The sequence below is a fragment of the Oncorhynchus kisutch genome, linkage group LG22 (assembly GCF_002021735.2).
Source record: "Oncorhynchus kisutch isolate 150728-3 linkage group LG22, Okis_V2, whole genome shotgun sequence".
Lineage (NCBI taxonomy): Eukaryota > Metazoa > Chordata > Actinopteri > Salmoniformes > Salmonidae > Oncorhynchus > Oncorhynchus kisutch.
The window spans coordinates 17,975,743-17,989,640 of record NC_034195.2 but is presented as its reverse complement, the minus strand read 5'-3'; positions in this window follow the sequence as shown (position 1 = coordinate 17,989,640).

Sequence of the window (13,898 nt, the reverse complement as noted above, 5' to 3'; positions counted from 1 at the left end):
TGTAACCGATGTGAAATGGCTAGCTAGTTAGTGGGGTGCACGCTAATAGTGTTTCAATTGGTGACGTCACTCGCTCTGAGACCTTGAAGTAGTTGTTCCCCTTGCTCTGCAAGGGCCACAGCTTTTGTGGAGTGATGGGTAACGATGCTTCAAGGGTGGCTGTTGTCGCTGTGTGCAGATGGTCCCTGGTTTGAGGCGAGGAGAGGGATGGAAGCTATACTGTTACACACATAGGGCCTCCCAAGTGGCGCAGCGGTCTAAGGCACTGCTAGAGGCATCACTACAGAACCAGGTTCGATCCTGGGCTGTATCACACCGGTCGTGATCAGGAGTCCCATTTTATTTTTATTTAACTAGGCAAGTCAGTTAAAAACAAATTCTTATTTACAATGACGGCCTAGGAACAGTGGGTTAACTGCCTTGTTCAGTTGTAGAACAACAGATTTTTACCTTGTCAGCTCGGGGATTCAATCTAGCAACCTTTCGGTTCCTGGCCCAACACTCTAACCACAATTGGCCCAGTGTCCTCCGGGTTAAGGGAGGGTTTGGCTGGGGGAACTTTACTTGGCGCATCGCGCTCTAGCGACTCCTTCTGGCGGGCCATGCACCTACTGGCTGACTTCGGTCATCAGTTGAATGGTGTTTCCTCCAACACATTGGTGGAGCTGGCCTCTGGGTTAAGGGAGGGTTTGGCCGGGGGAAGCAGGCGGGTGTTAAGTAGCGCGGTTAGGCTGTTTGATCTTTTAAATAGGTAAATGAGCCATAAACCAGCTAACAGTAAGCCAGCTAACGGTAGCCGCTAAGCTAATAGCTACCCTATAGGCTTGACAGGCTAGCTTTAGCGCAGTTAGCTTAACATATACAGTTTTTCTCTATAAATACAACTCTGTAATACATAACACTTGGGTGGGGAGATGTCAGTCCCTAGACCATGTAAGCTGAGTAGAAAATAAACCACAATATTACCTCAGAGGAGCTATAAATCAATCATTTCAAACCAGAAAATCTGCCTAAATTTTTTCTTATGTTATTCTGTGGGCTAGCCTTGTATAGCCGCAAACCCAGTCATCTCTATTGTCAAGATCGCTAACCGTTTTCACTCAAATCAATTTACACATTTCAACTTCACAATTTCAACATAAAAGGTACGTGTCACTCAGATAACCATTTAGACTCTAATATTTTATGTAGATTATGTGCCCTTCTACACCACATGCCTGTTTATGAGAACACAGAAAAAATAGACGGGAGAAGAAACGGTTTTAGTTGTCACAGGCATCTTCTTCGAGTGTTGTTGAGGGGAGGAGAGATTCCTGTGCCCCCTGCTGTGAGCAACAGGCATAAGGAATTCCCAATGGAAAATCTTGGAGAACTCAAGGATTTCAACCATATACAGTCATTGATTACAACAACCAGTTGTAATATGATAATATTACCTGTTTTGAGCCCAACATTTTTAAGGGGGGGTTTGCCTGTTTTGCCTGTTTTCCTGTTTTGCATTAATACGTGACACATTGCAAATGTGATACATTGCAAACAATGTAAAAATAATATCATTGAGTTAATAAAGCTGCATACAAACATGGTATCTTTTTTTGTTTTCTTGAGTAAGACAGCTTCAAAATGTAGGTGTTTCAGCCTAGCTCAGTGCTTTCTGTGGTGGTGGGGCAAGCCAGCAGAAAATACAGAGCATTGCGCTGTGATTGACTCAGTGTTCTGTCACTCACTGGGACACGACGTCACCGCAAAGTCTAAGAGGTGACCTCGGTAATTCTAGCCCTTTGGGTGCTGCCATAGAGTTACATTAGAAGTGCTCATCCAAGAAGGCTTAAGGTCATTGTCCACAGATAAAATTACGTCAAATCACATTATATGTACAGTAGCTTTGATTGGACGAATCATGTCAACATCATACTTTCAAAATCTTAGCTAGCAGTCATCATCATGAATCAAGTTGACAATCTACTGGCAAATCCTTATTAATCCTTGTCATATGAAGAGAGAGAATGAAGAGAAATTATAGATAAAATGTGTAAAATGTCCATTGGACATAAACATTACACAAGAAGTTGGAAATCGCAAATTCAACGAGTGGTTTGGAAGGAATCATTGACAGTGGCTGTGTGGTCCCAAATCTGGGATTAAGGAGCTCTTTTCCAAGTTTAAAATTATAAACATTCAACATTGGCAATGCTGTCAATGAAGCATGATTTGTGCCGCATTCAAAACAACTTAACTCGGAACTGCAAAAACATGACTTCGGTGAGGTCAAGACAACTGGGAAGTCGGGAATAAACGAGCTCCGACTGGGAAATACGTTTTGAACTTTCATCCAACTCAGAATTTTAAATCCGACCTCCAGTTGTTTTGAAAGCACCATGAATCCAGAGAATGCCAGACTTTGATGACAACATTTGCCCACGAAGGACCGCCGCACCACCTTCCTGTTCAAGTGATCACAGCACAACAAGGTGAGTCCAACAATGTATTGTTTGCTGCTGCATAAATTATGTAATATGCCAGGGAGATATGTATACTGTAGCTAAGAAAGTAATACTAAGTGTATGTTGTGTAGCAAGCTGTTAGTAGCCCATGTGCCTCACCCTAATAATTTGGTCTATTTACCCCTCTTAATTTCACCTACTGTTCTGACTTGGTGGTGCACATGTAGCCTATAAGCTGTTTTAGAGAAATATTATCATCTACTTTAAGAGCTTTCATTGTCTGCTTATATGCCCCCTTTATTTATCCTACAGTTCTGACTTGGTGTACAGGGAGAACACTGTAAGTAAGGTCCATGTTCGAAATTCTGTCGCTGTACATTTCAAAGGTGCTAACCAAATAGTTATATTGACTAACATTAAGTCCGTCCTAGCTCACTCATTAATGTCTTAATCAAAATGATGGATCGCCTCTTATCTGCTTGTCGTCCCCTTATGCCATAGTTTGTACATCTCAATTGTCATTAGAAACCACATTTGTTTAAGCAAGTCAGCCATATCAGCTATGTTTTTTTTTATACAAAGGCAGTAAATAAGGTTGAATGAACTGTTTTGCTGCCAGACAAGGCTCCGCTGATAGCCAGGTGTAGCAGTGGTAAGATGTTGGGACTGCTGTTGTGGCAGCTTTATGTAGGCCTAATAGTGTGTGGGCACCGTTTGTCACCCTTATAGTGCAATTCATGTATTGTTTAGTGTTGTGGCTTTGCTGGCATTTTTATTTTTGCCCCACCAAGATTTATAGTCTAAAATCACCACTGGCAACAACAATATCTTAGCCATGTTTTATAAAAACAAGGTGATTCCACAACCTTATGTGCAACCACAACCATAGTGTACGAAAATAAACATTCATACTTAGATAGGTTTCTGTTTGTTTTCAAAGATGTGTACATCACAAATGATAAACCTACAATAGTCTACGCATTCTCAATCTAATCTCAAAATGAGATGGCAAGTATCATCTACAGTAGATACAGGAAACAGCAAAGTAGTCATAAGGTTGCCTAACACTAAATGCAGTTAGAAAAGAATTCACCACTAAGTGTGAAATTGATGTGTTGTTTTTAAATATATGCCATGTAAAGAAAATGCATTGAACTAAAACAAACTAATATTCACAGTACATCCATACTATTATTGTTTGTATGGGGTTGTGGAATTGATATATAGTAGGCTATTGAAATATAAAATTATATATTTTTAAACGTATATCACGTTTAAATATGGGTTTTCAATAAATTAACATATATTTTAAAATATATGTCACGTTCTTTGATATATAAATCCATATATGGCCATGTTTTCTGTATGGATTTTCTCAATGACAGATTAACAGCTGCTGCTGAGGAGATATTATCTGCAGTAAATCCAGACTGTTCTGCAGCTCAGAGTGAAAACAATGAAAGTGACAATGGCATGGAGAATGGAGGGCCCGTGTCAGGTTTTAAGCCAGTCAAATCAAAGAGAACAAATATGGTAAAAGGACAAAGGTTCCGTATCAATACTAAGGGATAACATCCACACAGTTGACCCAGGCAAATCATGCTAATCCCTGTTGTTGTAAAGTGTGTGGCACGTCTTTTCATCACACGGGCTCATTGATTTAACATGTGCAAACCCGGATAATTAACAGATATGTGGTCTGTGTGGAAAACATACAAAGTCCACGGAAATTATTAAAGAAACTCACAATGCAGATAGCTTTTGTTGTCATGTTTATGGTAAATGGTTCAGCAAGAAGGGTAAACTGATGCACATGAGAAGCCACATAGGGGAAACATATTTTGCCTGCCCTTAAATCAGAATGGAGATCTGAAAATACACACGAGGACCCACACAGGGGAGAAGCCATATCGTTTGTGTCAAAACGTTTATTCGGAGTTGACATCTACAAATGCATATGAGGATTCATACAGGGGAGAAATCATTTAATTGTCGTCATTGTGCCAAGGATTCAACCACAATGGAAATCTAAAAACACACATGAGGATTCACACAGGAAATACATTTTATCTCTGTCATTTTTGTGGCAAAACATTTAATCAGAGTGAAACTCTGAGCTATCACAGAATGATCCACACAGGGAGAGATAATATAATTACAGTCGTTGTGGCAAAAGTTGCAGCTCCAGCAACGATCTAAAAATGTGCATACAAATTCACACAGAGGATAATCTAGGCTGTTACTGTCCTGATTGTGGCACAGACTTCAACCCGCTTGAGCGTCGAAAGATACACATGAGGAAACAATATCATTGAGGCAGCTCTATTGGGCTGGTCTGGGTTGAACCGTCACGTCATCGGGTGAAATCGGGGAGGGAGGACCGCCCATCTCAAATGAAACATTAATCTGCGCCGCTCGGTCATTTATGTCAACAAGTCAGCATGATGCATCTTCCAGAAACATACATATATTTTCCATAAAACACGTTTATATTTTCAAACTAGTTTTCATATGCAGATAAAGCGTTTTTATATTAAGCAATCACTTTTGCAGGTGAAAACAGATTCCTACTCATCACTCCACGTGCTTTTGTTTTGAGCCGACTTCGCCGTCGGCCAGAGCAGGGCATCAAGTTTACGCCCGGGAGGCAGCCCAGTTCCAAAACTAAGGTTAAAATGTATCACCAGATTCAAATTGATTCCACCGGGGTAACCAGGGACAGATAAACTAACCCCCCATTGCAGCCTTAATGACGGATGTTTCAGGAATGACACAAATCTAAAACGTACGATTCGTATAAATGAACATTCTGTTTTATCCACAACAGAATACATGTTGATAAACGTATTAATTGAAGTGTCTTTACCTGTTCTCTTGTCTCTCTTGCGACACTGTTCCGTTATCAGTCTTGTCTTCTGATGCTGGAAAGCTTATATACAAAACGATCCTCTGATGAGCTAGATAAAAGTGCAATAGTAAACATTCAAAATGTTGGACCGTTTAATCAGCAATAAATATAATTGGTTCCATATTGCAGATGTCCATAAGTGTATTGAATGAAGTATGTTAGTATAGTCCAAGTTTTATATGGTGAATAGCATTGTATACCACACCCGCTTGTAACACCAATGGTCTTGGGTTCGATTCCCGCTGGGGCCACTCGTGGAAATTATATGCACGTATGATTGTAAATCACCTTAGCTAAAAGTGTATGATATGGTATCTATTATTTCTATGAGTAATCAACTACAACCATATTACCTGAGATCATTTACATTGCAAGGCATCTCCCCGAAATATCTGATATATGTTCAGAGATGTAACCTACAGCAATGTTCAATTTTGTGGTCTGGGCGTCTGGCATACAAACTTCATCATTGCCGATCCACAGATTATACCCCAGTAGCAGTAGCTCATTATGACTGTTATAGCATGCCCTGCTGGTGTGTAGTCTCTGTCTAGGGCGGAAGCCAGTTTCAGTCTGTGCTGCGCTGGCAGGTCACTATGGGCAGCCTTCCCGGGTCCATGGGTCATTGTTACTGCTGAAACTCTTTCCCTCACTATCAGAGCTGGACTCCAAACCCTGCATAAACACTTCAGTTTGTAAGTATTCTATCTAAACCTGTGAGACAGTACCCTACCTGGGCCAAGATGTGGATAATGACATTTTTGGCACCGTGGTTGACAGACATGTTGAAAATAGGTGGGAAACAAGTGGAACAAAAGAGAGTGAGGGAGAAACATATCTTAGTATCGTAATCTAGTTCTTAAGAATCTAGGCTGCTAGTTGCAATTATGGTAATCCTCTCTCATATGTCTGCCCCTGAAAACAGATATTGTGGAGAGTGGGAGAGGGCTGAGGCATTCCCTGTCTGTTTGGATTTACCGATGACGTATTGAGGTAGGGTCAGTGTGCACTGATCTACCCGTCTAATGGTAAAACATAAATAACGTTTACTGAATTGAGTTGAGTCTAAGAGTCAATAATACAGGCTACACCGCTACGGGCTATAATGTGAATAGCAGCAACCAGATGGTGACGTTTGGCACCCACTTGGCAAGCGTAATGAAGGCTGTTTGGCAAGAACCGCTAATCTACGTTTTCTTCGCTGCTGCTAATAAAGACAGGGCTACATTACTGCTGGTGGTAGGGTACATAAATTAACAGTTTGCAGAGATCAGACCTGCCTCGCAAATAGAACCGCGAAAACAATGTGGGCTTGACTCACAGAGGTTCCACGCAAACTCGTCCTCTGGTAGCATACGTAGTCGTGACACACCTGGCTAGGACACACATAGCTGTCGCAAGCAGTCCGACATCATTTCTGTCAACCCACCAAGTTCAAGAAACCTCGCAGATGTGTCCGAAAATGTTCACGATTGTAGAGAAATGCTAATTCTTATGTAGGTGACCAAACTATTGTTGATAAAGGGCTACAACTCAGAGTTGAGCCTGTGGGGTCCCCTACAGGATAGCTCCCGCATTACACTAATGGCCAAAACCAGCGCACACACACATGATCTCCGTTGTAGCTGAACGTTGAATGCCCGAAGAGGATTCTACGATGACGGACAGACAACTGAGCCAATGGCGGAAGACTACAGACTACACCCCAGATGAACCAATCCAAAGATCCGATCTTCCAGAATCAACCTACATTCTTTCCTATATAATAGTGGTGTACTGATTGTAACGGGCTCTTCTTCGTCTGCGCTTCCGTACGAACCAGCGGGAGAGCCGTAATTACGCTGTTCTAGATATCTTCACTCTGAATAAACTGTAGCTTGTCATACAATTTACCACCTTGTCTGAATCGATCCTTGACCGACTCGTCCGTCTACATACCTAATTACTAACAGAAATGGTAGCAGAGTATAGTTTACTAACGATCCAGTCGAAGTGAGTTGATTTGGGTGTGGAGAAGGCGAGTTGGGGAAAGGACGATTCATTAAATAAATAAGAAAGACGGGTGAAGACTTTCGGGGGAGGGCAACAATTCTGCTCAACTCGGAAAACTGATTTCAAGGTGCACCATATAAAAATAAGGTAAGCAAAAGCCTGTTAAATCAAACTTTGCATATTGTCGAATAGTCTGTCCAAATTTTTATCAGTTTTTCCGAGTAAGTATGAATTCTTGTGTAAATTTATAATTTGCTGACGAGTCGAAATAACAGTGTATGTGAACATATGTAGTAACGAACCGGCGACGGCCGGTGTGATTTAAATCATTGATGAGATATCAGTCCGGTCAGCACAGTCTGCTAGCTTTCAATGATGAGTGATCACTGTTTTGTCTTTGTTAGTTCCGATAGGGGTCGGGAATAGAGATCAGTAGGGGATAGCTAATTACTATTCTTCAAATCTGGCACCGAGGGGGATAAATTGTAATTTTATCCTGTGGCCCGGTACGGCTCAGTCTGATAGAGATTCACCGATAGGGGTCGGACATGTGTGTTAGTTCCGATAGGGGTCGGGAATAGAGATCAGTAGGGGATAGCTAATTACTATTCTTCAAATCTGGCACCGAGGGGGATAAATTGTAATTTTATCCTGTGGCCCGGTACGGCTCAGTCTGATAGAGATTCACCGATAGGGGTCGGACATGTGTGATAGTACCGATAGGGGTCGGACATGTGTGATAGTTCCGATAGGGGTCGGGAATAGAGATCAGTAGGGGATAGCTAATTACTATTCTTCAAATCTGGCACCGAGGGGGATAAATTGTAATTTTATCCTGTGGCCCGGTACGGCTCAGTCTGATAGAGATTCACCGATAGGGGTCGGACATGTGTGTTAGTTCCGATAGGGGTCGGGAATAGAGATCAGTAGGGGATAGCTAATTACTATTCTTCAAATCTGGCGCCGATGGGGATAAGTTGTAATTTTATCCTGTGGTCCGGTACGGCTCAGTCTGATAGAGATTCACCGATAGGGGTCGGACATGTGTAATAATTCTGATAGGGGTCAGCTCGATAGGGATCAGGAATAGAGATCAGTAGGGGATAGCTAATTACTATTCTTCAAATCTGGCGCCGATGGGGATAAGTTGTAATTTTATCCTGTGGTCCGGTACGGCTCAGTCTGATAGAAATTCACTGATAAGGATCGGCTTTCAGGGGTCAGAGATATAACGTGCTGTTTTGTCTTGTTTTGTCTATTTGTAACTGTTTATGTTATGTTATGTTAAAATGCAATGTGGTTGTAATTGTTTCCATTAAGATTGTTGGTGGTTAGATAGAGGGAGAGAGAGAGAATTATAATAAGGGATATTGGATAAATCCGAAACTTCTATATTGTACCTATGTACCTATGTTAATAGGTACATGTATAAATGTATAATCAGGAATGAAATGACTGATGTATAATTGAAATAATATCTGAATATAATATTTAAATATTGAGACTAAATAGTCGAATAGATCCCTTGGTTGTGCGCTCCACAAATGCTATACCAGCCCATGCGGTTTTTCTCAACCTGAATATACGAAGGAGAAGCTCTGAGATAAGGCAGAGCACGAGCAATAGTGTCTCTTCGAATACCTCGTGGGCATTAATCAACGTCGGGCGAAGTATATGCTAACTATATTCAGATAGAAGGAGAGAATTTCGATTAAAACTACGATTAAATTCCGATTGAATTAAATTAAATTACGTTTAAAGCAAATTCACAATGGCGAACCCCAATACTCCAAAGCTGAGGTTTAATGAGTTCCTAGAACAAAAAATTAAATATAGATCAGGGGGAAAGGAACGATGGACGCCTATAAAGAAAGTTTGGGAGGGATTGAAGTTAAGATGGACACAAGCAGGTTATCTAGGGGGGTGGCCGCCAACAGGGGCCCAGCTGAAAACAATGGAACGTGAGTTGAGAGGGACGTAGCAGGAGGCCAGAGACAAGGAAGTTGAAAGAAATAAAAGCCATGTATTTAAGAACCAAGGGACCAAACAGAGAATGAACAGAAGGCGGGGCCATTGCGTCTCCCACTGGTCTGCTTACTGGCGTAAATGAAGATTTGCAAGAATCAAATCCTGTGCATGAAACACGCTTGATATTCAGTCGGGGACTAATATCGATATGAATGAGGTCGGGGACAAAGCGAGTGTGGTACATGAGGTGTTTCAGTTGGAGCTGGAACCGGTGAGAATGTTGAAAAAGTCGCAGGCTTGCTGATGAGAGTTATATCATAGAATATTGAGGGGGGTGCATGACTGTTGGAAAGAGTGTTAAACTCTATTAACGCAAATTTCTTTTTGCGGATTTATATTATGAGGTTTGAACTATACTAATGTTGTAGAATTACATAATCAACATCTGAACATACTTACGTTAAACATGAATTGAGCCACTGAGTAATAGATAAGCTGTACACTAGGTACGGGGCGAAGGGTGTGGTCGATGTAAGACTGGAGTGGTGATCTAACCAAATTATTTAGTTATTTTAATTCATTTACACAAGTACTTCCCGGGTATTGATTTTGGTTTGATTGTTCAGATAACATCATTGAAATTAAACAGGAGGTCAAGGTATACTAACATTAGAATCTGTTTTCATTATGGAGAACTATGAAAGGCCCGCAGAGTGGATTGCAGGCTGAGGTTTTTATGTTAAAGGGACAGTGCACATTTATCACAGTTGTGTGTGTCTGTCTAATGGCTGGGTATTTAAGAAGTATTTTTGGGAGAAAATTTGCAGAAACACGAATAAGACATGAAACATCGAGACAAATTATTTGAGTTTGAGGGGATTATCATAATTATTAGGTTTTGTTTTTGTAGTAAATGTTTGGGTTAAGGGGATTTCCATGTTCCCAGAGACATGATATTTTAAAGAGGCACGCTCACATATGGAACCTTTATGAGTTTTTTATTTTATGAGTTTTAATTACACAAGTGATTTTTATTTTATTTTAAGGATAAAGGGTTCTTTAATATGTCTATGGTATGGAACACGAATGTGGGGGGATGGTGTAACCCGTGACCGGATTTCATGGCTCCCTCGGGTGGTCTGATCAGCCACAAGGGGGTGCCATTTGAATAATACATTTGTGGTCATGGGTAATACTGTTTTATAAAAAAAAAATTTATTTTATTTTATTTTTTTTAAATTTAATTTTTTAAGGTAACTTAATTATAGTGGAGTTTACTTAACCTATATAAAGACTTTAGTAATTGCCACCATAGACATGTTTTTCAAAAAATAAAAATCCATGAGTTTAGATAAAGCCAAACAGTGAGACATTTAGTTAAAATGTGGAAACATGGGAAAAGGCAGACAGATGAGCCCTCCCCCGCACTGCAGAGACCTTGACGGTTGGAGAGCAGAGAGGAGAAGTTTTAGAAGGGAGCCAGGACGAGCAGGGATAACGGAGTGTGTAGATAACAGTCACTGAGTGGAGACAGAGGGGAGAATTGGACATGTGAAAAATTAAAGGGGCGCTCCTACATGATAATGTCAGAACAGACGGATAATATACTAATCTTACCTAAGTCATTATTTAGAGCAGGTAAAGTTGTTACCTGGGCAAAGCTAGGTATCAAAAGGGGGATAGGTAAATTGTGGTCTAGGATAGGATGGGGCCTATTGGATAAGAAACTAATATTTTTTTAAATGTAGTTAACAAATGGGCATAGAAGTTAAAGATAGAATCAGATCAAACATGAGAAACTGTTTGTTAACCAAGCCTGTATGTCCAGCATTTTATGCATTATAGGTGAACTGCAGGTGAAGTCACTCAATCCAGTCCCAGAGGCTTGTTGGGGGGACCATACCAAGGTCTCCTGGTGGCAGCTAGCTGAAAGAGCTACCCGGATTCATATCGCACGGTGGGAGGGTAAGACACACTGACACTATCGAACAATAAACAGTGTTCGAGAGGAGAACTGGAATTAACAGAATTCCGGGGGCCATCTCTCGAATGAAGAAAATCCTCCCTGTCCTGTCACCCCTGTTTTTGTTCATAGAAGTGAAGATGTGTCTGGCTCTTGCTAAGTGATGTGTTCTCGGGGAAAGGGTGGGGCTTCACATGGAAGCTGTTTGTCTGAGCTGTCTTATCGTGGGTGACATCCCAAATAACACAGCTCCGGATGAATCAGTACCCGAAGCCTCAGCTGGTTTGACCACCCTGGATCACGGGTTGACAGAAAACACTGGGGTGGATACTTCTGATTAATTGGGTTTGATAATATGTTTAGAAAATGGGCAAAATATTATGATCACTGTATTGTGGGCTACATTCACCTGTGTGACTGTTTTAGTTTTATGGGGCTGTTGTCTAACTCCCTGTCTATGAGGCCTTATTTCCAGGACTCTGGAGAAATCGATGGAAATAGATGGTGATGTACCAGCGGATTCCAGGTTCTGACCCGTGGAATGCTGAATGTATGTCTACAGAACAAGTGGACGAAAATTATAAATGAAATTATATTAAATTGGGAGGGTGTCCGTATGGGGATTACAGGATAACCGACTTGGGACAGTTCTGGGATTGGAAGAGAGGGTATCCTTATAGCATAGGGGATCCCACAAAGGTGGATAGGCTTTTCATGATATGGGAAAACCTGGGAGCACTGTTGAACTTTGTAAAGGTGATGAAATCTTGCTAACCATCAAAACTATTAAGCTCTCTGATGCAGGCACTTACACCCTCGGACTACAAAGGACCGGGACAGACACGATGGGTGTGTTTTCTATTAAGGTGCTGCCAAAACCAGAGGTCCCAGATGAACCAGGGCCAGACACACTCCTCTACCACCCCTGGACCGAACCTGCCACCACTGTATTAAAAAATCCCATTCAGGTAATTAATGTTAGACTATTCAGCTATTGATCAATTAGGCACTGAGACTGGTGTTATTGGTAGGGACAATTTGTGGCTTTCTTATGAGGTACAGTTAAGACCCTGAAAAGAAAGGACTACATGAGTTACATGAAACATTGGTCATGATGGACCTGTTCTGGCTACACACCCATTTGCTATAGGAGAAGGAGAGGGGTGGTTGTGTATTCTGAGAGGTTTATACCTGGTTGAGGCCAATTCAACTCTCTGTTCCTCTTTGAGCCTTGTGTTTCCTACAGTACCTCCTCATCGGGCCCCTTGGGGTGTTGAGGCATATGGGGGCAATTACAGTTGCATCACGGGTACAGGTAATGGCATTGATTATGGGAGATTGCCTGAAGCTGATTGCAGTAGTAACATAACCATTAATTCCACTTGGCCAGTTACAGGCCTAAACCAAACTAGTGGTCTGGCTGATGTGTGGTGGATCTGTGGACCCAAAAGAGTGCTGAGACCCATTCTTAGAGGAGACTGGCAAGGTACGTGTGCTCTGACCAGTTTGATAATTCCACTGACCATTGTTGATGTTACTGCTGAACAGTTGTTGGGTTCTGTATCCAGGGGACCTGAAAACATTCCATCCCATGGGAGACATAGAAGTAGTGCTCCATGGACAGAGGATGTAGTTGACATACACACTAACCTGTTAGGAGTGCCGGTGGGGGTTCCTCATGAGCTTCAGGCCTTGGGCAGGAATGATGGATTATAGGTCTAGCCATGGTGGATGCAAGACAGACTGCATGGATTTATTACATCTACTATGATCAACAGCGTTTTGTTAATTACCCCCGTGATGCACTCACTGGTATGTCTGAACAGTTTGAGGCCATATCTAGGGTTGCCAGACAGAATAGACTTGCTTTGGATATGCTTCTTGCCAGTCAGGGGGGCGTATGCAAGATGTTCGGTGAACAATGTTGCACGTATATTCCTAATAACACCAGTCCAGATAGTAGTATATCTAAGGCCCTTAGTGGGCTTGATGCACTATCTGCTGAGATGTGGACCATGGCGGGGGTGGAGGAGTCTGGCCTGTTCTCTTGAGTGGGAGCCTGGTTTTGGTAAGTAAACTAGAATGGTGGTTACTGGATTTCTGACCCTAATTTTTGTTATTTGACGTGTTGTGCTGCTTGCATCATACCGTGTTTTAAGAAGTCTGTTACAGATGTGGTGAAGGCTTCAGGCATGATGATGCCTTTGCTTGATGCTCCAGTTGGAGATGCTGATACTGAAGCATGCTTTCAGGGGAGGATGAGACTGACTGAGGATGACCCATGGTATGCTGTGGGCGAGGTAGTAGAATAAATCTTACACCACCACAGTTCCTTGTTATACATCTTTATGATGGGTTTTCTTTCCAGTATGTTTGTTCTCCCTGTTGTGAAGGTTTTGAGTCCCTGGGTGGCATGAAGCCCAACTGGTGCAGGATAGGAGTAGCTGAGAGGACCAGATGGTTTATAATAATGCTTTGCTTTGCTTTACTCTGTTTTCCATGACCAAAGTTTTATCCGGTATCTTACATGTCAATAAACAATAAAGTGTTATCCTGTTTTTGCTAAGTGACACCCTTGTGGGTGTCAAAAGGGGGACTTAAATTTCACACAATTTTTTTTAAA